The sequence below is a fragment of the Erinaceus europaeus genome, chromosome 16, assembly GCF_950295315.1.
Source record: "Erinaceus europaeus chromosome 16, mEriEur2.1, whole genome shotgun sequence".
Lineage (NCBI taxonomy): Eukaryota > Metazoa > Chordata > Mammalia > Eulipotyphla > Erinaceidae > Erinaceus > Erinaceus europaeus.
In genome coordinates, this window is record NC_080177.1 from 80,339,382 (window position 1) to 80,361,673 (window position 22,292).

Below are 22,292 nucleotides of genomic sequence, written 5' to 3' on the forward strand. Positions count from 1 at the left end.
AATTAAGGTCATTGCAGTTGAGTAAAGATAGTAATGGGTCGCAAGGAGTGGTAAGTATATATGGTACAGAAGTCAAAGAGAGACCTGACAGCCTGGGTGAAATTCAGAAGTCATTGGTAAAGCAGAAAGAAAAATAAATAAGGAATTAGATAGGTTACATGTTTGCATGGACACCAAATACCAGAGTTTTCCTCTCTTTTCCTTACGTCACTGTGGACGTAACCAATAAAATCAGGGCCAGAGTAAATAATGGAGGGCATATTGCTCCTACCAGAATGATGACTGTGTAGCAACAAGCCCTTTCCCCAACTCTCAGTGCAACAAAACCCTATTCAATGATTCTGCCCCAGTAGCATAACACATAGGCACTTCCTTCAACGGAGACAAACCTACACTCTACCCAGAGGCTCATCTAATATAAACATCCTTGCTTGGGTGAGTGCTACCTCTGGAAGTGGTTGAGTGGTGGAATGAAAAGAAACCCAAACAGATCAGGGTCTGAATCCCAGTCTGGTCATTTACAAACAAACAACTATTTATTTGTTTATTTATTTATTTATTTTGCCTCCAGGGTTATTGCTGGGATTCTGTGCCTGCACTATGAATCCACTGCTCCTGACAGGCATTTCTTCCATTTTTACTGCATAAGACAGAGAGAAATTGAGAGAAGAGGGGGAGATAGAGAGGGAGAGAGAAAGATAGACATCTGCATACTTGCTTTACCACTTGTGAAGCTTCCCCCTGGCAGGTGGGGAGCTGGGGGTGGGGGAGGGACCCCACCAGGATCCTTGCACAGATCCTGCATTTAGCACTATGTGTGTTTATCCCCCCAAACAAGGAACTTTACATAAGTCTTTGAAACCCAACATAAAATGGGACTAACACCACCAAGCCTGAGGAGTTCTGAGGAGGAAAACGAACAGTGTGAGCCCAGTTCCTGGCACAGGCTAAGGGCTGGACGCAGGGAGTCTTCAGCCATGATTGCTCTCAGCTGTGTCAGAAGCACCTGCCAAGCTGGCCTCCTTATTGGCCAGAGTTCTCCTAGTCAGTCATCCAGAGATTGGGAAATGCTGCTGGGAACTACACCCCTTCAGATCCTATCAACCAGTGGGAGATAGTTCCTAGAGACATTCCTCACCCCTGGCAACATTTTAATAGGGCCTGGCTGACTACTGCCCCTTCCCTGGCCAATAATCACCTCAGGGGAAACCTGTCCCCACTCCCCAGGTGCTGGGCAGCCACCCTGATTTATTCCTGAGTCCCAGGGCTCCCAGCCAACTGGGCTCTCCTCTCCCTGAGGACTGTACCCTCAAGTCCAGTCCCCAAGACTCTGCCTTTGTCCTCATATTGCCTGTGGGGCCTGAGTACAGCACCCAAGCAGGCCACAGAGGACAGCTAGATTGAAAGTCCTCTCCCCCTTGGCATGCAGGGTTCCAGTCAAGACTACTGGAGACAGAACTCGGTGTTTGAGTAAGTAGGCCCAGAGCATTGTTTCAAAGGATATAATCTGACCCCTAGGTCCAGCAGTCTCAAGGGGCCACTCACTCACTGACCATGCTTATTCTGTCTGTGGGGAGCAGAAGCCTCCCAGGCCCCAGCCAGGCCTCTTCTCCACTAAACCCTCAGAGAAAGCTCCAAGGGATAAATTCCAGATTTCAAAATCATCAAGCTAGAAGCTGTTTCCAAGTCCTTCATGGCTTTATAGCTGGAATGAACTGAACTGTTGCTAGATTCCTTCAAGACCTGGGCTCCAATATCAGGGACACACCTGGGACAAGTGTGCTGTAGGCAAGAGGAGAGTAGAGACAGAGAAGGACCTGGCAGGGTTCCTGCAGGGGGTGTTGGAAAGGAGTGTGAATAAATCAGCCCCTGGTCTGCACTGGAGTGGGTGTTGATCAGTTGTCTCAGGCAGTTTTCAAGATGTCTTCTTGAAGGAATTGAGGGTACATGGAGACAGAATGCAGTGTATGACCTCCCTAACTAATCCAGCCCACCATATCTCTAGCTCTATAATCCTTTGCATCCTTGGAAAGGTTCTTATCAAATGAAACCTCAGGTTGTTTCCTTCTGCTTGAAAAGGGGAGATGGTAATTCGTGCCTCACTTGGCTGCAGGGAGGGTTAACACAGATAGTGTAAATCAAACACTTTTTTTTTGCTTCCAGGGTTCTTGCTGGGGCTCAGGTGCCTGCACCATGAGTCCACTGCTCCTGGAGGCTATTTTTTCCCCCTGTGGTTGTCCTTGTATTATCATTGTCGTGGTTTCATTATTGTTGTTATTGATGTCGTTGTTGGATAGGACAGAGAGAAATCGAGAGAGGAAGGGAAGATAAAGAGGGGGAAAGAAAGACAGACACCTGCAGACCTGCTTCACTGCTTATGAAGTGACTCTTCTGCAGGTGGGGAGCAGGGGGCTCAAACTGGGATCCTTACGCTGGTCCTTGTGCTTTGTGCCATGTGCATTTAACCCCCTGCGCTATCACCCAGCCCCCGTAAGTAAAACACTTAGCTCGCAAGGTAAATATCCAGTTAAACTTAGCTCTTTATCTTTGTTATCATTGTGGTGTTTTGTTTTTTTTTTTTACTTTCAGCAATTTCTGTACACTCACATTCCCTAGGCAAAGTCAGGTTTTTAAATCAAAACCAATGTCTACTCCTTACTAACCCCAAGAAAAGAGTCAGTCTGATAATAACAAGAAGTTTGTAAAAGGCTTCAGCAGAGTAAGGACAAGTTTGATTTCATGTAAAAATAGTTCTATCAGCCTTTCAGGAGAGAAGTGAGGATCCTTGCAGAAAAGCAGTTTGCAATTCTGTAGAACTGGCCAGGAGAGATAGATAGCAAAGAGACCTTCATGCCTGAGGATTTGAAGTCCCAGGTTCAATCCCTTGCACCACCATAAACGAAAGCTGAGCAGTGCTCTGGTAAAAATAGTAATAATAATAATAAATAAATTCTTTAGAACTGATGGTTTATATATGTAATATCAAGATGTCTATTCTGCCTAGTTTAGCTTTCTCACTTGTAAACATATTCTTTTAAATTAATAAGTAATCTCCTTTACACACACACACAGATACACACACACAAACACAACTATGCAGCCTCAGATTAATCAATTCCAAAACATAATCTATGGGGGAAATAAAAGAGCTGAAAGGAGTTGACAAGGTAACTGGTCATTTCTATAATAGTATCTTTCTATGCAGTTTGGAAGCCCAGGGTTACCACTGGGGCTCAGTGCCAGCATTATGAATCCCCCGCTCTGACAGCCATGTTTTCCATGTTACTGGACAGGACAGAGATAAGTTGAGAGGGAAGAGGGAGCAAAAGAGGGAAAGAGAAAGATAGACACCTGCAAACCTGTGTCACCACTTATGAAGCAACCCCCCTGCAGGTGGGGAGCAGGGGCTTGAACCTGGTCCTTGTGCTTGGTAATGTGAACACTTAACTGGGTGTGCCATTGCCTGCCCCCACCCCCTACCTGTTGTTTTGTCATGTGCAGCTACAAACCATGGGATATGCTTCTCTCACTATGAGCACCCTGGGGAGCCTGGTAAGTCCACTAGCAGGTTTTTTTTTTTTGTTTGCCTCCAGGGTTATCACTGGGGCTCAGTGCCTACACTCCGACCCACTGCTCCTGGAAGCCATTTCCCCCATATTGTTGTCCTTGTTGTTGTTATTATCATTGTTGCCATTGCTACCGTTGCTGTTGTTGCTGTTGTTGGATAGGACAGAGAAAAATGGAGAGAGGAGGGGAAGACAGCGAAGGGGAAAGAAAGACAGATACCTGCAGAGACCTGCTTTACCTTCCGTGAAGTGACCCCCCTGCAGGTGGTGAGCCCAGGGCTCGAACCAGGAGCCCTATGCTGATCCTTGCGCTTTGTGCCATATGTACTCAACCTGCTGCACTACCGCCCGACCCCCACAGGTGTTTTTTAAACAGACAGAAAGCATTTCACATACCTGTGGGGGCCGGGTGGTAGCGCAGCAGACTGAGTGCATATGGCACAAAGTGGATTCATAGTGCAGGCACCAAGCCCCAAGTGATAACCCTTGAGGCAAAAAGAAAGAGAGAAAGGAAGAAAGGAAGGAAGGAAGGGAGGGAGGGAGGGAGGGAGGGAGGGAGGGAGGAAGGAAGGAAGGAAGGAAGGAAGGAAGGAAGGAAGGAAGAGTGTCTTGTGCTGGTGTCTGAAAAGACTGCTTTCAAGCTTTCTGGCTCGTGAAACTCTTTGGGGAGAAGTAAGGCAGCAACTTAATATCCTAATCAAGAAGGCTGCTTAAAGAGAGGTTTTTTTTTTATTATTATTATTTGCTTTATTTTAATGAAAGAGAGAATATAACCTTCAAATATTCTATACTCAATTAAACTGACATTAAATAATCCCTCAAGAGTTCCCCCCCCCCCCAAATTAGAGTGTGAGGTCACCTCTGGAGTTATTTCCCATGTTGCTGTGGGAACATCTGCCATGCCTCCCTCTGGCTGTTCTCAGGGGTTTCTCTGACAGGCAGAGCTCATATCCCAGTGTAGCTTTCCTCTTGTGGTATTTTTGCTCTCTTTTCCACCAGGTGTTCTCTACTTCTTTAAGAAATCCTTCTGCCCTGCCTATCTCTCTTTTCTCTAGGACCTCAAGGCTGCAGTTTCCACCAGCTTTCCTTTTACTGCTCTAAGACAAAGATGCTGGTGTTCTATTGGGTGTGAACAAGGATTGTCAGGGCAAGGGAGATCTCTAACCAATTAACTTTATATATATTAATATTTTAAAGAAGCTTTTGGAGATGTAAGACTTCTTTTTTTTATTTTTTTATTTTTTTCCTCCAGGGTTATTGCTGGGCTCGGTGCCTGCACCATGAATCCACCGCTCCTGGAGGCCATTTTTTCCCCCTTTTGTTGCCCTTGTTGTTGTAGCCTCGTTGTGGTTATTATTATTGCCATTGTTGATGTTGTTCGTTGTTGGATAAGACAGAGAGAAATGGAGAGAGGAGGGGAAGACAGAGAGGGGGAGAGAAAGACAGACACCTGCAGACCTGCTTCACCGCCTGTGAAGCGACTCCCCTGCAGGTGGGGAGCCGGGGGCTCAAACCGGGATCCTTACGCCGGTCCTTGCATTTTGCGCCACATGCGTTTAACCCACTGCGCCACCGCCCGACCCCCGATGTAAGACTTCTTGAACACAGAACCTTTCAGATTATTAAATCAGTACTCCCAACAAATGCAGCTGAGTAACCAATGTGTACAGGGAAACAGACCAGGTCGCAGCCCCCGAGAGAGACCCATTTGGGGCTGAATGAAGGAAAGCACTGAGAGGAAGACAAAAGGACACATGTAGACAACTATTAAAAATGCAAAACTCTGCAGAGAGCACCCTCCCCAACACTTCATCTGCACTATTCCAGCCTTTAGGTCCATGATTGTTCAACAATTTGTTTGGCTTTGTATGTTAACTCTCTTTTCAGCCACCAGGTTCCAGATGCTAGCATGGTGCTGACCAGAATTCCCTAGACTGAAGACCCCACCAATGTGTCCTGGATCTCCGCTTCCCCAGAGACCTACTAGGGAAAGAGAGAGACAGGCTGGGAGTATGGACCGACCAGTCAACACCCATGTTCAGCGGGGAAGCAATTACAGAAGCCAGACCTTCCACCTTCTGCATCCCACAACGACCCTGGATCCATACTCCCAGAGGGATAGAGAATGGGAAAGCTATCAGGGGAGGGGATAGGATATGGAGACCCGGTGGTGGGAATTGTGTGGAGTTGTACCCCTCCTATCCTACGGTTTTGTTAATGTCTCTTAAATTAAAAAAAAATTTAAATGCAGTTCCTGTGTTGATTTGGCAGTGGGGCCCTCTCCATTGTGTGTTGAGTATTTCATGGGAATGGTGTGGTCTGTGGTCATAATGTTCTGGTAGGCAGTGTTCCCTGAAACACTTTGAAAAAGAATTTTGATGCAAACTTGGGGGGAGGGATCTGCAAGGGGGAAATATAATTAAGTGTTGCGACTTGCTGTCTGGTTTGTTTTTTGCAATCCTATCTTCATACGGTCCAGGTATTGGGCTCTCACTGAGTTCACTATTCTGGAAATAAGTTTCCTTCAATGTAGAGGTTACACAGGTTTCTGTTGAATATGGGCCCCAGATCAGATTGATGGAGTTTACAGTTAATGGTATTTATATACTTTTCCCATATTTGTGAGTTACTCTCTTTGCTGATCCAACTTTCTAGTCCTATTTCCAACTGTGAGACCATCTTCCCAGACAATACCTTTAGCCCACGTGCATGTTAGCTGTTGGGCTCAGGCAAAAATTAATAAAGTTATGGGCTCTGTGGAATATACTTAAAATAGACTTCCTAGCTTTTTCCAAAATGGAGAACCCAAGTCTCATCTGCTCTATTCTTACCTTCAGGTTCCTGATTATTAAACAACCTGTTTTGCTTTATATCTTAATGTTTTTCAGCCACCAAGTTGCAGAGGTTATCATGATGCCAATGTGAATTTCCTGGGCAGAAGATCTCACCAGTGTGTCCCAGAACCTCACCTCCCCAGAGCTCTGCCCCATCAGGGAAAGATAGAAACAGGCTGGGAGTATAGATTGACCTGCCAACGCCCATGTCCAATGGAGATGTAATAACAGAAGCCAGACCTTCCACCTTCTGCACCCCATAATGATCCTGGGTCCATGTTCCCAGAAGCATAAAGAATAGGAAAGCTTTCCATGGATGGGATGGGATGCAGAACTCTGGTGGTGGGAACTGTGTGGAATTGTTCCCCTCTTATCCTATGGACTTATCAATTATAATTAAATCAGTAAAAAAAAAAATCGGACCTCTGTTATTATGTAATTTTGTATATTACTTCTACTACTAAAAATAATAAAGATATTTTTAAATTATAATTTTTAAAAAGCTCCCTTCAGAAAAATGTCCATGCTCTTTTCTGGGTAGCCCTTTCTCAAAGTCAGCATCTGTTCAGGTATCCATCTTGAACTACCTCAGCTTTTCACTGACAACTGGGGACCCCCTCCTAGCACAGCACCTTCCATGGCTGCATGTACCTCATCTGCTTCTTTGTACTTCTCTTAGATTACACCGAAGCTAAGGACTCTGGAGAAGGAAGGTGGGAGGAGGCCATTGGGGTCTCAGAGCATGAGGGTGGAAAGAGACCTAAACTGAGCGTGAGAACATTTTGCAGACACCTATTAAGAGAGACAAGAGATTGTGTCCATGTGTCAACAGCCATACTGTGATCGGTTATCTCCTCCCTCCCTGCAAAGAAAACAGAGCAGAAACTGTGAACAGTATGCAAAAGGGCAAGCATGACTCAGCATTTTTTTGTTTTGTTTTGTTTTGTTTGCAGCTACCAAACTTGTAATGTAGTGGCTTTTATCACAGACATGAATGTTTCCTAGTGGGAAAAAGTTAAGCTCAGAGCAGAAAATACATGGATATTTGCCTAATTCTCTCTTGGCAATGGTGGGGGGGGGGGGTAGGCACAAGACTGATTTGCTACAAATCAATTGGTGGAGGTCTTTAGATAAAACTAACCCAAAGGTAAAGCAAAATATCTTGTAGCTGGCCTAACAGATGATTTTGTTTCAGGGTGGTGTCTTCAGCTGTTCTATTTTCCTCTTATCTGCATTCTCTATAGGACCCCTGGGAACTTGTGTTTTTCCATGAATGCCATGAGTCCTGGCTGGAAGACTTAAGTTTCCAGACCATCTGAGGGTACCACTTGTTCTCCCAGAATACTTTTTGTTTCAAGAACCAGCTTTAATTTCCTCCACCCCATACTTTCTAGCATTTATCACGAACTGCTTTAAAAAAGGAAGGATGAGGACAGATCACTCATTGGAACCGACCTTATCATGTGAGATGCTTTAGGCTTGAGCCCCAGCACCACAAAGCTTCATGAATGATGGAGCAATGTTTTGATATCTATCCCTCTCTGTTTCTCTCTCTCTCTTCAAAATAAAATGGAAGGGGAAAAAATTATCTAGGTCAGAATTTGGAAATAGGAGATTTCATGACAGAACTTCTTTGCAAAATTTTTATATTCTAATTGTTATGGTGATATGTGGCCTTTTAACCCATGGCTTTTTGTGATTGCAGCATGAGATCTCCTGGGTGGTCTTACTGCATAGAATAATGTCTGACAGCAATAGGAAAAGAGGGGGAGAAGGTATTCTAGAATCTCTTTGGTCTGAGGCACACAAGTTGTTACCCCTCAGGTTAGAAAAGGTTATTCCATACACGATTCTGTTTTTCTAAGTTTGACTGAAAAGCAACAAACTGTGGAAAGAAAAACACAGTTTTTGAGTCAAAGTGCTGGGGTATCAATACCAGTATCTGTCAGAGGCTGTGACTCTGGCAAAGTCACTTAGTCTCTCTGAGTCCATCTATGAACTGGAGCTAACAGTACTCACCTGGAAGGTTGGGGGGGTATTAATACTCAGAGGCAGCTGATTTCTTCCTCTCCTCCAGGGTTATCGATGGGGCTCAGTGACTGCACTATAAATCAACTGCTCCTGTAGGCCATTTATTCCCTTTTGTTGCCCTTGTTATTTATTGTTGTTGTTGTTACTAATATTGTTGTCATTGCTGTTATTGTTGTTGGATAGGACAGAGAGAAATGGAGAGAGGAGAAGACAGAGAGGGGGAGAGAAAGATAGACACCTGCACACCTGCTTCACTGCCTGTGAAGTGACCCCCCCTGCAGGTGGGGAGCCGGAGGCTCAAACCAAGATCCTTACGCCGCCGTGTGCTTTGCCCCATGTGCACTTAACCTGCTGCGGTACCGGCCAGCCCCCTCTCCTCCTCACTTTTCTAGGGAACATTGCTCTTCTTGTTGGCTGTAGACTCTGTCTACTGCTCTATGCCAGGTTGAAGGTGGGATGTCTGTTGGGGAGTGGGTATTTTTCCACTTAGAGTATTTATCTCATCCTCTAGAATATAATGGAGGAGCTGCAGGGAAGGAATATGCCCTTTCAGTCTCAAGTCCTCCTAATATGGGAGTCTTTGTTGATCATGGTTTTATGGGTTAGTAGTGTAATGTGGCTGCCAACATGACATTAATGATAAGTGGTGTGTTTAGGAGTCTCATTCTTCCCCGGCTGTCTAAGACTACATCTGAAATACTGGGTCCAGTAAGCAGAAGAACACTTTATAAGAGGAACTTGGCAAATAAGATTCAGGAGGAAGTCAGGAGGACAAAGAGAGGCTCAGTGAATCCCTGTGATATGGAAATGAGTGAAAGAACTAAGATTTTTTTGCCAGGACAAAAAAAAAAAAGGTAATATTTGTTGACAAAAAAAAATAGGATTCACAAGGACATAATAGTGTCTATCTTTAAATCTTTCTGTGAAAAGTAGGATTTCTGTTCATCTTGTAAGTCCCATAGGTAGAACTGGGGCAATTATTTGTTGAAATGATGGAAATACAGCTCTCAAGTCAATGCAGAGAAAGATTTCCAAGTAAATTGTCCCCAAATGTTACCTATTTTGTCATCGGTGTTACTAAATTTTGGCTCTCTGGTGACAGTTAAGCAGAAGACAAATAACTATTTGATAAGAAAATGTAATTGAAATTGATCCTTAGATTGGGATGGGATAAGGAAAAAAAAGAAGATGAGCAAGTCCCCTAATATCCCCTTTGAGCCCAAAGTCCTATGACTCTCTAGCCTTGTTCTAAGCTAGAGCTGGGTAGTTCCTCTGTCTAGTTATCATTGTGAAGACCACTACTATAAGTGTGTGATGAAGCTTTTGTGAGCTCTCCAAAAAGTGTCAGCACCATCCCTGAAACACACACACAGAATTATGTTTTAAACCCAAGGGTCAGCTCTTGAAAGAACTTACTTTCTTGACCTTTGCCCTGCCTTTTGGTGCCTAGAATGACACGGGTTTTATATGACACAGATATGACACTTCTTGTTCATTTACCTTTATTTCTGTGGGGGGGGGGTATCTCAACTATGACTTTTTTTTCTTTCTTTCTTTCTTTCTTTCTTTCTTTCTTTCTTGCTTGCTCTTTAAATACTCAGTGAGGCAGTCACTTCTATGTAGGCACTTAGTTCAGGTCAGAGTAGAACAAAGATGACCTGTAGGTATGGGAGGCCTTTCTTGCTTGCCATATACAACTTTACCTTTAAAATATATATATTTTCATTTCATAGAACAAACAAAATTGAGAAGTGAAGGAGAGAGAAACAGAGATACCTGCAGCACTGTTCCACTTCTTGTGAAGCTTCCCTGCTAAGGTGGGGATCTGGGGCTCAAACTTAGGTCCTTGTACATGGTAAGGTGTGCTCTCACCCAGGTGCACCACCAACCAGGCCCTTCTGGCTTCATTTTTTTTTTGCCTCCAGGGTTATTCCTGGGGCTCAGGGCCTGCACTAGGAATCTGCTGCTCCTGGAGGCTAAATTTTCCCTTTTGTTGTACTTGTTGGTTATCATTGTTGTTGTTATTATTATTGTTACTATTGCAGTCATGTTGTTGGCTAGGACAAAGAGAAATGGAGAGAGGAGGGGAAAACAGAGAGGAGGAGAGAAAGATAGACACCTGCAGACCTGCTTCACTACTTGTGAAGTGACTCCCCTGCAGGTGGGGAGCCGGGGGCTCAAACTGGGATCCTTATGCCGGTCCTTGTGCTTTGCGCCATGTGCGCTTAACCCACTGAGCTACTGCTCAGCACCCCTGGCTTCACTTTTAATTAAACTTTCTTGCTTTTAGACTTCCCTCCTGTGTGTCTATTACTTTCCCCCACTTTGGCATGAAAAAAATTATGATCCCTTCCATTTTTCAGTACCAGCTGGATGACTACGCTGCAGGGCACCTGTTGGCATGTGGAGGGGCAGTAGACCTAAATGCATATGGATTAATGGTTTTACCAGAACAGTTCTTGGAAAATGTTTGCTGTAGGCTTATTTGTACCCACCTAGCTGGCTGAATATTAGCTGCTGTCTCTTAAAATCCTAGAGAGTATGGATAACCTCTAAGAAGTGATCACATTAGCTTCCTTCTCAGCAGAGTAGCAGTACTTTCCCCATCCCAAAGCACCCTTACTGGGTGGCCACCCAATCCTCTAGAGTCTCCTCTTGTCCATTTCCTTGGAGGGAAAGCTAAGTCCTCTTTGAGTCAGACATCCTATTCAGAAAGGATTCCATGTGTAAAAAGTCCTTCCCTTTTTGGAGTTACAACCTGAGTCATGATACATTGAACTCAAGGATGCAATGTTGGTTCTGTGGGGCTATTCAGTGAAAATCCATTGTCAACCACAGACAGAGGCTTCGTGATGGCTTTCACGTATCCTCTGATCATTTCTTTTCCAAGCATCTTCTAGTTCTTATCTACAAAGTGGAATGCTTTGACTTCTTTTGAATATTTATCATGTGACAAAACTCTCTGCCCTAAGTCAGCTGAATTACCTTCTACACATGTTTTAGTTTGTCAGTCTCACTTTCACAAATGACAATGTCTACTGGAGAAACTATAGAACATGACACTTGAACAAAGAACTCTTGAGCCAGACTATATAGATCTGAGTCCTGACTGGGGCAAGCTACTCAGTCTCCTTGTGATTCAGTTTCCTCATCTATAAAATGGGAATGTAGGGGTCTGGTTGGGGGTACATCAGCTTGAGCACATATGTTCCCATGCACAAGGACCCAGGTTCAGACCTCTAATCTCTACCTGCAAATGGGGAAGCTTCATAAGAGATGAAACAGGACCGCAAGTACCTCTTTCTTTCTCCATCTCCCTTTCCTTTCTCAATTTCTCTCTGTTCTATCAAATTTAAAAAAGGGGAGGCCACCTGGAGCCATTTTTTCATTGTACAGGCACTGAGCCCCAGAAATAACCCTGATGGCAATTAAAAGGGGGGGAGGTTGGTGGAATATAATAGTGTCTGCTTTGTGTCAGAGTGGACATTAAATTCATTCACATGTATCAAGCACTTATAAAACTGCCAAGGATATACCATAAGTATAGCACTACCATAAGTAAGTGTTGTAGTTATTATTATTAAAAAAAAATTTAGTCTCCCATTGGTCCTGGCCCTCAATGTGAATCTACAATGGTAGGGAATGTCCCATTCTCCAAAGGGAAGTTGGATAGCAGACTCTGCCTATCACCCGAGGATAATTGGCACAGCCTGAAATGTTCCTGGCCGTGACCACAGAATGTGAGCTAAGACCTACAGGGATGCAGAGGTTACATAGGCTCCTGTGCTGAATATGGGCCCCAGATCAGATCGATGGGGTTTATAGTTAACAATCCTTATATACTTTCCTCATATTTGGGAGCTACTTTCTTCCCTGATCCAATTTTCTGGTCCTTTTTCCAACTGTGACACCATCCCCCCAGACAATAGCTTAGGTCACTTGCATATTGGATGTCAGGCTCAGGCAAAAATTAATTGTGTCATGGGCCCCTTGTAATATACCTAAAATAGGCCTACTAGCTTTTCCAAAATGGAGACCCCAAATCTCCATCTGCAATATTCTTGCCTTTAGGTTCATGATCAGTCAACAATTTGCTCTGCTTTATATCTTAACTCTTTTTCAGCCACAAGGTCCCAGATGCTACCATGATGCCAACCAGACTTCCCTGGGAAGACAACCCCAACAATGTGTCCTGAAGCCCTGCTTTCTCCAGAGCCCCACTAGGGAAAGAGAGAGACAGGCTGGGAGTATGGATCCACCTGTCAACACCCATGTTCAGCGGGGAAGCAATTACAGAAGCCAGACCTTCCACCTTCTGCATCCCACAATGTCCCTGGGTCCATGCTCCCAGAGGGATAAAGAATAGGAAAGCTGTCAGGGGAGGGGATGGGATATGGAGTTCTGGTGGTGGGAACTGTGTGGAATTGTACCCCTCTTATGCTATGGTCTTGTCAGTGTTTCCATTTTATAAATAAAAATTTAAGAAAGAAAGAAAGAGAGAGAGAGAAAGAAAGAGTAAGAAAGAAAGAAAAGAGAGTGTGTGGATGGTCCAAATCTGCCCCTTCCCCACGGGCAGCAGGAGACAGAGAAGCAGGCCTCCTTCACTCCCTCTCTCCCAAGTCCATCTCTCTGTTTGCCCACCCCCACTCAGCATACACAGCAAAGAGCAGCTGCAGATACTGCCCAGAGCTGGCTCCTTTCATTCCCACAGCAGACAGACTTGCCAAGGGTGACAGGGAATTCAGATGCCCAGCTGGAAGCACCCAGACCTTGCACACTTGCTCCAAAGTAAACGATGCCAGTTCCTGTGGGGGATAATGGGCAGCGGCCGCTTGGCTGGAAGAAAGCCATTGAGAGTGGGGCCGCTCAGAGGCTAGGCTCACACATCCCCACAGAATACAATCGATACAGTGTTCTGCGAACAGAGTGCCATCCATCCACCCTCCTCACCTTCCTGTGCTCCTCTGCACCTGTGAGCAGCCCAGGTGGGGAGCAGGAGGCAGCTTGTAAAGATGAGGATGCGGAATATGGCTGTGTGGAAGAGATGAGAGGAGTCACTAGCTAGGCAAGTCCTTCCTGCACACAAATGAATACAATCCTGCCGCTGCTGTCACGCAAAACAAAAAAATAAATAAATAAGTTGGGCCCCGGAAGATAGTATATCAGGTAATGCAACTGACACAGCAATCCCAGGTTCGATCCCCAGCACCACTATAAGACTGAAGCAAGCAGTGATCTGGTCAAAAATAATAAATAGGGGATACTCGGCAGCATACCAGGTAGAGTGCATATAATACAGTGTGCAAGGACCTGGGTTCAAGTCCCTATCCCCACCTGCAGGGGGGAGGTTTCACAAGCTGTGAAGCAGGTCTGCAGGTGTCTCTGTCTATCTCTCCCTCTCTAACACCGTGTCCTCTCTCGACTTCTCTCTGTCTCTGTCAATAATAACCATAACAATAAATTAAGAGGAATTTCACAATTACCTAAGTTAAACTTTACATTCACTGCAAATCACATGACACCTAGGCCACACATAGGAAAGCAAGAAAGAGAGGCCTGATGGGAAGCTGGCTGCTGCCTACCGTGCACTAGGATTCCAGCTCTGACGTCTCTGGACCTTAATTTGCTAACAGTAGTAGTGAGCACAGAAGAAATCCCAGTGTGTGAGCCCAACACTCAACTTGTACGAGTGGCAATATGTCTTACTTAAGGGTCAGTAGCCCATGGTCTCTGATGAAGAATAATCACCCCCCCATGCTTCTAGACTCAAAGAGGGCACACTAGTTTCAGCACTAAAAGACTGTTTCATATACAGCAAGTCAAATTCAACTACCTCATGGTAACTGCAAGACAAACAGGGAACAGATATACATACCTAGAAGGAAAAGGAAAAGAAAAAGAAGAAGAAATAAAGAGGATCATTAGGGAAAACTAGATAGAAACATATGGGGAAAGAAGCAGCAAAAATCCCAAATAACCCAAAAACACAAGTAGAATGCCAGTAAATAGCCCCATATCAATAATCACCCGAAAAGGTAGATGTTCTGAACTCACAACATGACTAGAGAAACAATATGAATGGATGGACCAAAAAATAAAATAAAAAGGTCCTACCTATACTATGCATACAAATACTCACATTCTGTATAAATGCAAACACAGGTTCGCTTTGGAGCAGGCTTTCCAAGGCAAACAGTCATAGTTGAGAAGGAGCAGCTATTCTCATATCAGAATTCCAGCAAGAAAAGCCAGTAAGAGAGGCTGTGGGGACAGAGGAGCCTCCTGCACTGCTGGTGGGAATGTAAACTGGTCCAATCTCTGCAGAGAGCAGTCTGGAGAACTCTCAGAAGGTTATAAATGGACCTACCCTATGATCCTGCAATTCCTTTCCTGGGGATATATCCTAAGGAACCAAACACACCCATCAAAAAAGATTTGTGTACACAAAAATTTGTGTACAAAAAGATTTATGTTCATAGCAGCACAATTTGTAATAGCCAAAACCTGGAAGCAACTCAGGTGTCCAACAACAGATGAGTGGCTGAGCAAGTTGTGGTTTCTATATATAATGAAATACTACTCAGCTTGAAGAAATCATGTTAAGTGAAATAAGTCAGAAACAGAAGGATGAATATGGGATGATCTCACTCACAGGCAGAAGTTGAAAAACAAGATCAGAAGAGAAAACACTAAGTAGAACCTGGACTGGAGTTGGTGTATTGCATCAAGGTAAAAGACTCTGGAGTGAGGGGCGACCGGGGGGGGGGGGGCTTCAGGTCCTGGAACATGATGACAGAGGAGGACCTAGTGGGGATTGTATTGTTATGTGGAAAACTGGGAAATGTTATGCATGTACAAACTATTGTATTTACTGTCGCCTGTAAAACATTAATCCCCCAATAAAGGAATTTTAAAAGAAAGAAAGAAAGAAAGAAAGAAAGAAAGAAAGAAAGAAAGAAAGAAAGAAAGAAAGAAAGAGAGAATGCAGTAAGGACAAAGATGGATACCATATAGTGATCAAAAATCAACACATCGTGGTCCGGGAGGTGGCGCGGTGGTAAAGCATTGGATTCTCAAGCATGAAGTCCCGAGTGCAATCCCCAGCAGCACAAATACCAGAGTGATGTCTGGTTCTTTCTCTCTCCTCCTATCTTTCTCATAAATAAATAAATAAACAAACAAACACATCAAAAAGACCCACCATCATCAATAAATATGCATCCAACACAAGTACACCCAAAGATGTCAAACCAGCATTGACAGACTCTATGGGCTGTACTGACAACATATAGTAACAGCAAGATGGGGGTCGGCTGATAGCACAGCGGATTAAGCGCAGGTGGCACAAAGCACAAGGACTGGTGCAAGGATCCCGGTTCCAGCCCCCAGATCCCCACCTGCAGGGGGTTTACTTCAGAGGTGGTGAAGCAGGTCTGCAGGTGTCTGTCTTTCTGTCTTCCCCTCCTCTCTTCATTTCTCTCCTATCCAACAGCAGTGTCATCAGCGACAACAATGATAAAAACTGTGACAACAAGGGCAACAGAAGGGGGAAAAAAGCCTCCAGGAGCAGTGGATTCATGGCGACGAGCCCCAGCAATAACCCTGGAAGCAAACAAACAACAACAACAAAAAATAGCAGGACACCTCAACACACTACTATTAGCAAGAGACAGGTCATCTAGACAAAAAAAAAAAAGCCAACAAAGAAACACTGGCCTTAAGTGAAACAAAAAATGACATATGCGTGACTGGTGACTGGTGTATACAGAAGCACCAGTCCTAGAAAATACAAAAATACATGGGGGTCAAGTGGTAGCACAGTAGGTTAAGCACAGGTGGCGGAAAGCACAAGGACCAGCGTAAGGATCCCAGTTCAAACCCCTGGTTCCCCACCTGCAGGGGAGTCACTTCACAGGTGGTGACGCAGGTCTGCACGTGTCTGTCTTTCTCTCCCCCTCTCTGTCTTCCCCTCCTCTCTCCATTTCTCTTTGTCTTATCCAACAATGATGACATCAACAACAATAATAACTACAACAACAAGGGCAACAAAAGGGAAAATAAAAATAAATTTTAAAAAAATTTAAAAAATACATACTCAGGCAGAGGGTAGGTAGCAAAATGGTAATGCAAACAGACTCTCATGCCTGAGGCTCTAAAGTCCCAGGTTCAGTCCCCTGCACCACCATAAGCCAGAGCTGAACAGTGCTTTGGTTAAAAAATAAAAAAAAATAAAAGCAAACAAACAAAAAAAAAACATACTCAGGTTCTCAAGTATACATAGAGCATTCCAGAGGAATGCTGGCAAACAAAAACAGTCTTGATAAATGTGTGAAGACCAAAGTCATACCATGTGTCTTTTCTGATTACAGTAGTGCAAGGTTAGAAATCAGTACCAAAAAAAAAAAAAAAAGAGAGAGAGAGATAGAAAGAAAGAAGGACAATGTCATCATGCTTTGAGATCAAGCAACATGCTTCCAAACAACACTTGGGTCAATAAAGAAATAAAAAGGTAAGAAAAAAATTCTAGGAAAAAAAAAAAAAAGATGGTTACCAGATCCTGTGAGATGCGACAGAGGCAGTACTAAGAGGGAAAAATAGGGGCCAGGCGGTGGCGCACCTGGTTGAGCGCACGTTACAATGAGCAAGGACCCGGGTTGGAGCCCCCAGTCCCCACCTGCAGGGGGAAAGCTTTGCAAGTGGTGAAGCAGGGCTGCAGGTGTCTCTGTCTCCCCCTCCCCTCTTGATTTAATTACCAAATAAATAGATAATTATAGATACATTTCTTGATTTCCCTTTTGATATAATTATCGAATAAATAGATAATTAAAAAAACTAATCTAAAAAAAGAGGGAGGGATAGATCAATACAGGCCCTCATTAACAGAGAGCATATCAAGTCATAACACATTACATGTTACTAGAAAAGCAACATAAAATCAGTCCCAAAATTCAGCCAAAGGAGTCAAATAATAAAAATCAAAGTGAAATGAGATGAAACAGAAATTTAAAAAAAAAAAAAAAAAAAGATCAGTGAATGTAAGATGAATCCCTACCTAGGCTCACTAAGAAAAAGAATCAGAAATAAAAAGAAGTGAGATACAGCTGGCATCACCAAAACAAAAAGGATCATCAGAGGGCTTAGAGCATCTGTATGCAAACAAATTGGACAAACATATTCTTAGAGGCCTGCAACTTAAGAGTCATACAACGTCCCGAGGTTGAACCAGGAAGAAATAAGTAGCCTAACTGGGATAATCACCAGTGCAGATAAGAGCCAGTAATCAAGTGTCCCCAAGAAGAAAAAAGCAGATCCGGATGGCTTCACTAAGAATCAGTGTAATTCACAGGGGAACAAATATGCATCCTGCTTAAAACTCATTAAAAAAAAAAAAAGTGGAAGGAGGTTGGGGGAAGACTCCAAAACATCATCTGTGATACCGGTACCACTCTGGTCCCCAAAACATCATCTGTGATACCGGTACCGCTCTGGTCCCCAAAACATCATCTGTGATACCGGTACCGCTCTGGTCCCCCAAACATCATCTGTGATACCGGTACCACTCTGGTCCCCAAAACTTCATCTGTGATACCGGTACCGCTCTGGTCCCCAAAACATCATCTGTGATACCGGTACCGCTCTGGTCCCCAAAACTTCATCTGTGATACCGGTACCGCTCTGGTCCCCAAAACATCATCTGTGATACCGGTACCGCTCTGGTCCCTAAAACATCATCTGTGATACCGGTACCGCTCTGGTCCCCAAAACATCATCTGTGATACCGGTACCGCTCTGGTCCCCAAAACATCATCTGTGATACCGGTACCGCTCTGGTCCCCAAAACATCATCTGTGATACCGGTACCGCTCTGGTCCCCAAAACATGAAAGAACAATACCAAAACAAAACAAAATGAAACAAAAGACATATTTTTGGTGAACACCGATTCAGACATCCTGAGCATCTGGGTGGGTGGGGGCAGATAGCACAATGCTTCTGCAAAGAGACTCTCATGCCTGAGCCTCCAAGGTCCCAGGTTCAATCACCCTCACTACCGCAAACCAGAACTGAGCAGTACTCTGGTGAAAAAAAAAAAAAAAAAAACTGAGCATCTGGTTAATCATGTCTGTAGAGTTGAGGATTGATACTGAAATTTGACGAATAGCCCTTCCAAAGTTATATTTGTGAAAAATGTACAAGGTATATTGATGAAAAAAACTGAATGAAAAAAAACCCCACAAAATCTAGGCAAATAAAATTAAAGAACATGTGAAGAGAATAATCCACATCCACACGCAGGATTCATCTCAGGGATACAAGGATGGGCCAACCTATGTAAATTAAGCATTGCAATACTCTGTATCAACAAAAAGAAAAATAAAACAGCATGCAATGTTATAATATAACCGATGCTAAGAAAGCATTCAACAAGATTAACATTCATTTCATTTTTGTTAACTGGTATTAGGAAATGGGCTCTTAGATGTGGCACTGGAAGCACAAACAATATAAAAAATAGATAAATTAGAATTTATCAAAATTAAGTTTTTGTGCATTAAAAACATGAAGTAAAAAGGCAATAAACATGAAGAGAATGTTTGAAAATCATCTATCTGATAAGTCCTGTATCTAGAATATGTAATGGCCTTGTACAATTAAAACTTAAAAAGACAAATAACTAAACCTAAAAAATGGGTAGAGTATCAGAATGAACATTTCTCCAAAGATTACAATAACCTAAAGCAAAAAGAAAAGTGCCCAATATCAAATATTGCTAGGGAAATGCACGTCAAAACCACAATGAGATGCCGCTCTTATAACGATAGTAATGGTTAGCAGGAGGACTATAATAAAGCAGACAGACAGTAAAAAACTGACAAAGCTGTAAAAAAGTGGAAATTTTACAAATTGCTGGTAAAAAATAAAATGATCAGAAAGAATATAACAACAAATGCTGGAGAGGTTGGCGAGGAGGTTGGTATGGAAACCTCCCACATTGCTGGTGGGAATGTAAATTGATCAGACCCCTGTAGAGAGTAGTCTGGAGAATCCCCACAAGGATAGAAATGGACCTACTCTATGACCCTGCAATTCCTCTCCTGGGATCCAAACACACCCATCCAAAGAGATCTGTGTATACTTCTGTTCATAGCAGCACAATTTATAATAGCCCAAACCTGGAAGCAACCCAGGTGTCCAACAACAGATGAGTGGCTGAGTAAGTTGTGGTATTGGCTGAGGAGAAAGCCTAACGGTTATGCAAAAAGACTCCAATGCCTGAGGTTCTGAGGTCCCAGGTCCGATCTCCCACACCAACGTAAGCCAGAGCTGAGCAGTGCTCTGGAAAAAAAAAAAAGAAGAAGTTGATACATATGTATTTCTGAACTACTAAGGGTGAGGAAATCCCAAAACTACCCTATGACCCAGTAATTCCTCTCCTGGGGATTTATCCAAAAGAAATAGGAACACTTATCAGAAGAGATCTATGTATACCTATGTTCATAGCAGCACAGAACAACAAAGCAGTGTTGTGTCTGCTTCTAAATTCTGCTTCTAAGACCCCTTCTGTTTCATTGGTTTAATCCCCCCTGCTTAACACTGTATTCTGTTTACATAACCACTGTTAACTAAGCACCGCCCTGCCTCCAGGGCATTGGTTTAATCCTCACTGTTTTGCACACTTTTTCCTTCTCCCCACCCCCTATCCTACATACATTCTCTTCGGACCTGACACTTCTGCTTCAGGATCTATAAGAACAAGATTGTGATTAGAGAGAGCTTAGATTGCACTGTGTTCCACATGAATAAAGACTGAACTGCGTACCACTCAGCTGTGAGTCCCTGGTCGTCTCTCTCTCCCACCCGAAGCTAGCCTGACAAAGCAGGTCTTATAATTGCCAGAACCTGGAAGCAACCCAGATGTCCAACATCAGATGAATGACTAAAACAACTGTGGTAAACTACTCGGATATTAAAAGTGAAGAAGTTGTCTCCTTTGCATCATCTTGGGATAAAGCTTGAGGACATCATGTTGACTGAGATAAGCCAAAAAGAGAAGAATGAATTTCAAATGATCTAATTTATTAGAGGGACTTAGTAAGGTAGGGAAGGTGGAGGGTGAGTGCACTGTGAAACATGGGCTGGACATGGTGTATTGCACCAAGGAAAAGGACTCTAGGGAGGGAGCGGGAAGGAGTCAAGCCTTGGAGGCCAGGTACACAATTAAATTGCATATGCATATGTCAGTGATTACAATGTAAAGCATTAACCTATCAATACAATAAATAAATAAATAAGTTTAAAAATAATAAAAAGAATGATGAAGTCACCTTGGATGGAGCTTGAAGGAATCATGTTAAGTGAGATCAGCCAGAAAGAGATGGATGAATATGGGATGATCTCACTCATGGATAGAAGTTGAGAAATAAAAACAGAAGGGGAAACACAGAGCAGGACCTGGACTGGGCTTAGTGTAAAGGACTCTGTGGGGAGGAAGGGGAAACACAGAGCAGGACCTGGACTGGGTTTAGTGTAAAGGACTCTGTGGGGAGGAAGGGGAAACACAGAGCAGGACCTGGACTGGGCTTGGTGTAAAGGACTCTGTGGGGAGGAAGGGGAAACACAGAGCAGGACCTGGACTGGACTTGGTTTAAAGGACTCTGTGGGGAGGCGGGGAGGTTGGATTCCAGGTCCTTGTGCTTCATGGTGGAGGAGGACCTAGGCTGGGGATGAGAGTGTTCTGCAGAAAACTGAGAAATTTTACACATGTAGCAACCATTAACCCCCTAAATAGAAATTTGCATGTATAAAAGTAAAACCGTATAACCACTTTGGAAAAAAAAATGTCAGTTCCTCAAAAGATAAGCACAGTTACCATAAAACCCAGAAACAATTAAGTAAATACCAAGATAATCGACAACAAAGCTCTGCACCAAATCTGGCAAACAAATATCTGTAATTGCATTTTTTTTTTTTTTTAAAGCAGAGCATTGCTCAGCTCTGACTTGTGGTGGTGTAGGGGACAGAATCTGGGACTCTGGAGCCTCAAGCAGGGAAGTCTTTTGCATTTTTTTTAGAATGAAAGAAATGAAAACAGCACATATGTCAACCAGCTGATAATTGGATAAATAAAAGGGGGCATATGCATACAATGAAATATGACTTGACAATGAAAAATAAATATCAATTCCTGTTCTAGATGGATACACCTTGAAAACACCATGTTGTGCTGGGAGACAGCATAATGGTTATGCGAAAAGACTTTGATGCCTGAGGCACCCAAAGCCCCAGGTTCTGTGAATTACTGAGTTAAGACATTCAAACAAGCAAGTTTTATGACATGTGAATTGTATCTCAACAAAGCTGTTAGTTTTGAGAAGAAAACCAGGTGGCCAGTAAACAGGCCCATTTTTCTAAATTGTTCTCAACCGGATCTCCCATTTTATCACTGAGCAAATGGAAACTTAAAAAATAAAAAGGAAGCCAACTAGCGTTTGTTAATCAGCAATTGTGTGCTTAATAGCTGGCATCACCACATCCATCACTATACATAATATTTGGTTTGGGGAACAAAACCAATTCAATGAAAAACACATGCCAAGTAAATAGTAACAATAATAATAATGTGCATATTGAGAATCTAACTAAATGGGGGAGGGACTCATTATTGTGTATTTAGCAAAAACGGAAAAAACAGAAAAAGACTTGCCCAACAGTGAGCCTATTAACCATTATGTGACACAGATGTGTAACTACTTTTCAGAAAGAATAGTTGGTGTTGTGTCTGTCACAGAAGATTTTAAGAGCCTAATAGAGGGCACCGCCCACTAGAACATACAGTGAAGACTTTGTGAAGGGGGGCATTC

General features: G+C 43.3%; 1 protein-coding gene across 6 annotated transcripts in view; it reads right to left on the bottom strand.

Annotated features, from left to right (window-relative positions):
* SMOC1 (SPARC related modular calcium binding 1) overlaps nt 1–22,292 on the bottom strand; it is a 178,763-nt gene that overhangs the window by 67,266 nt on the left and 89,205 nt on the right. The gene's annotated exons all lie outside the window — the stretch shown is intronic.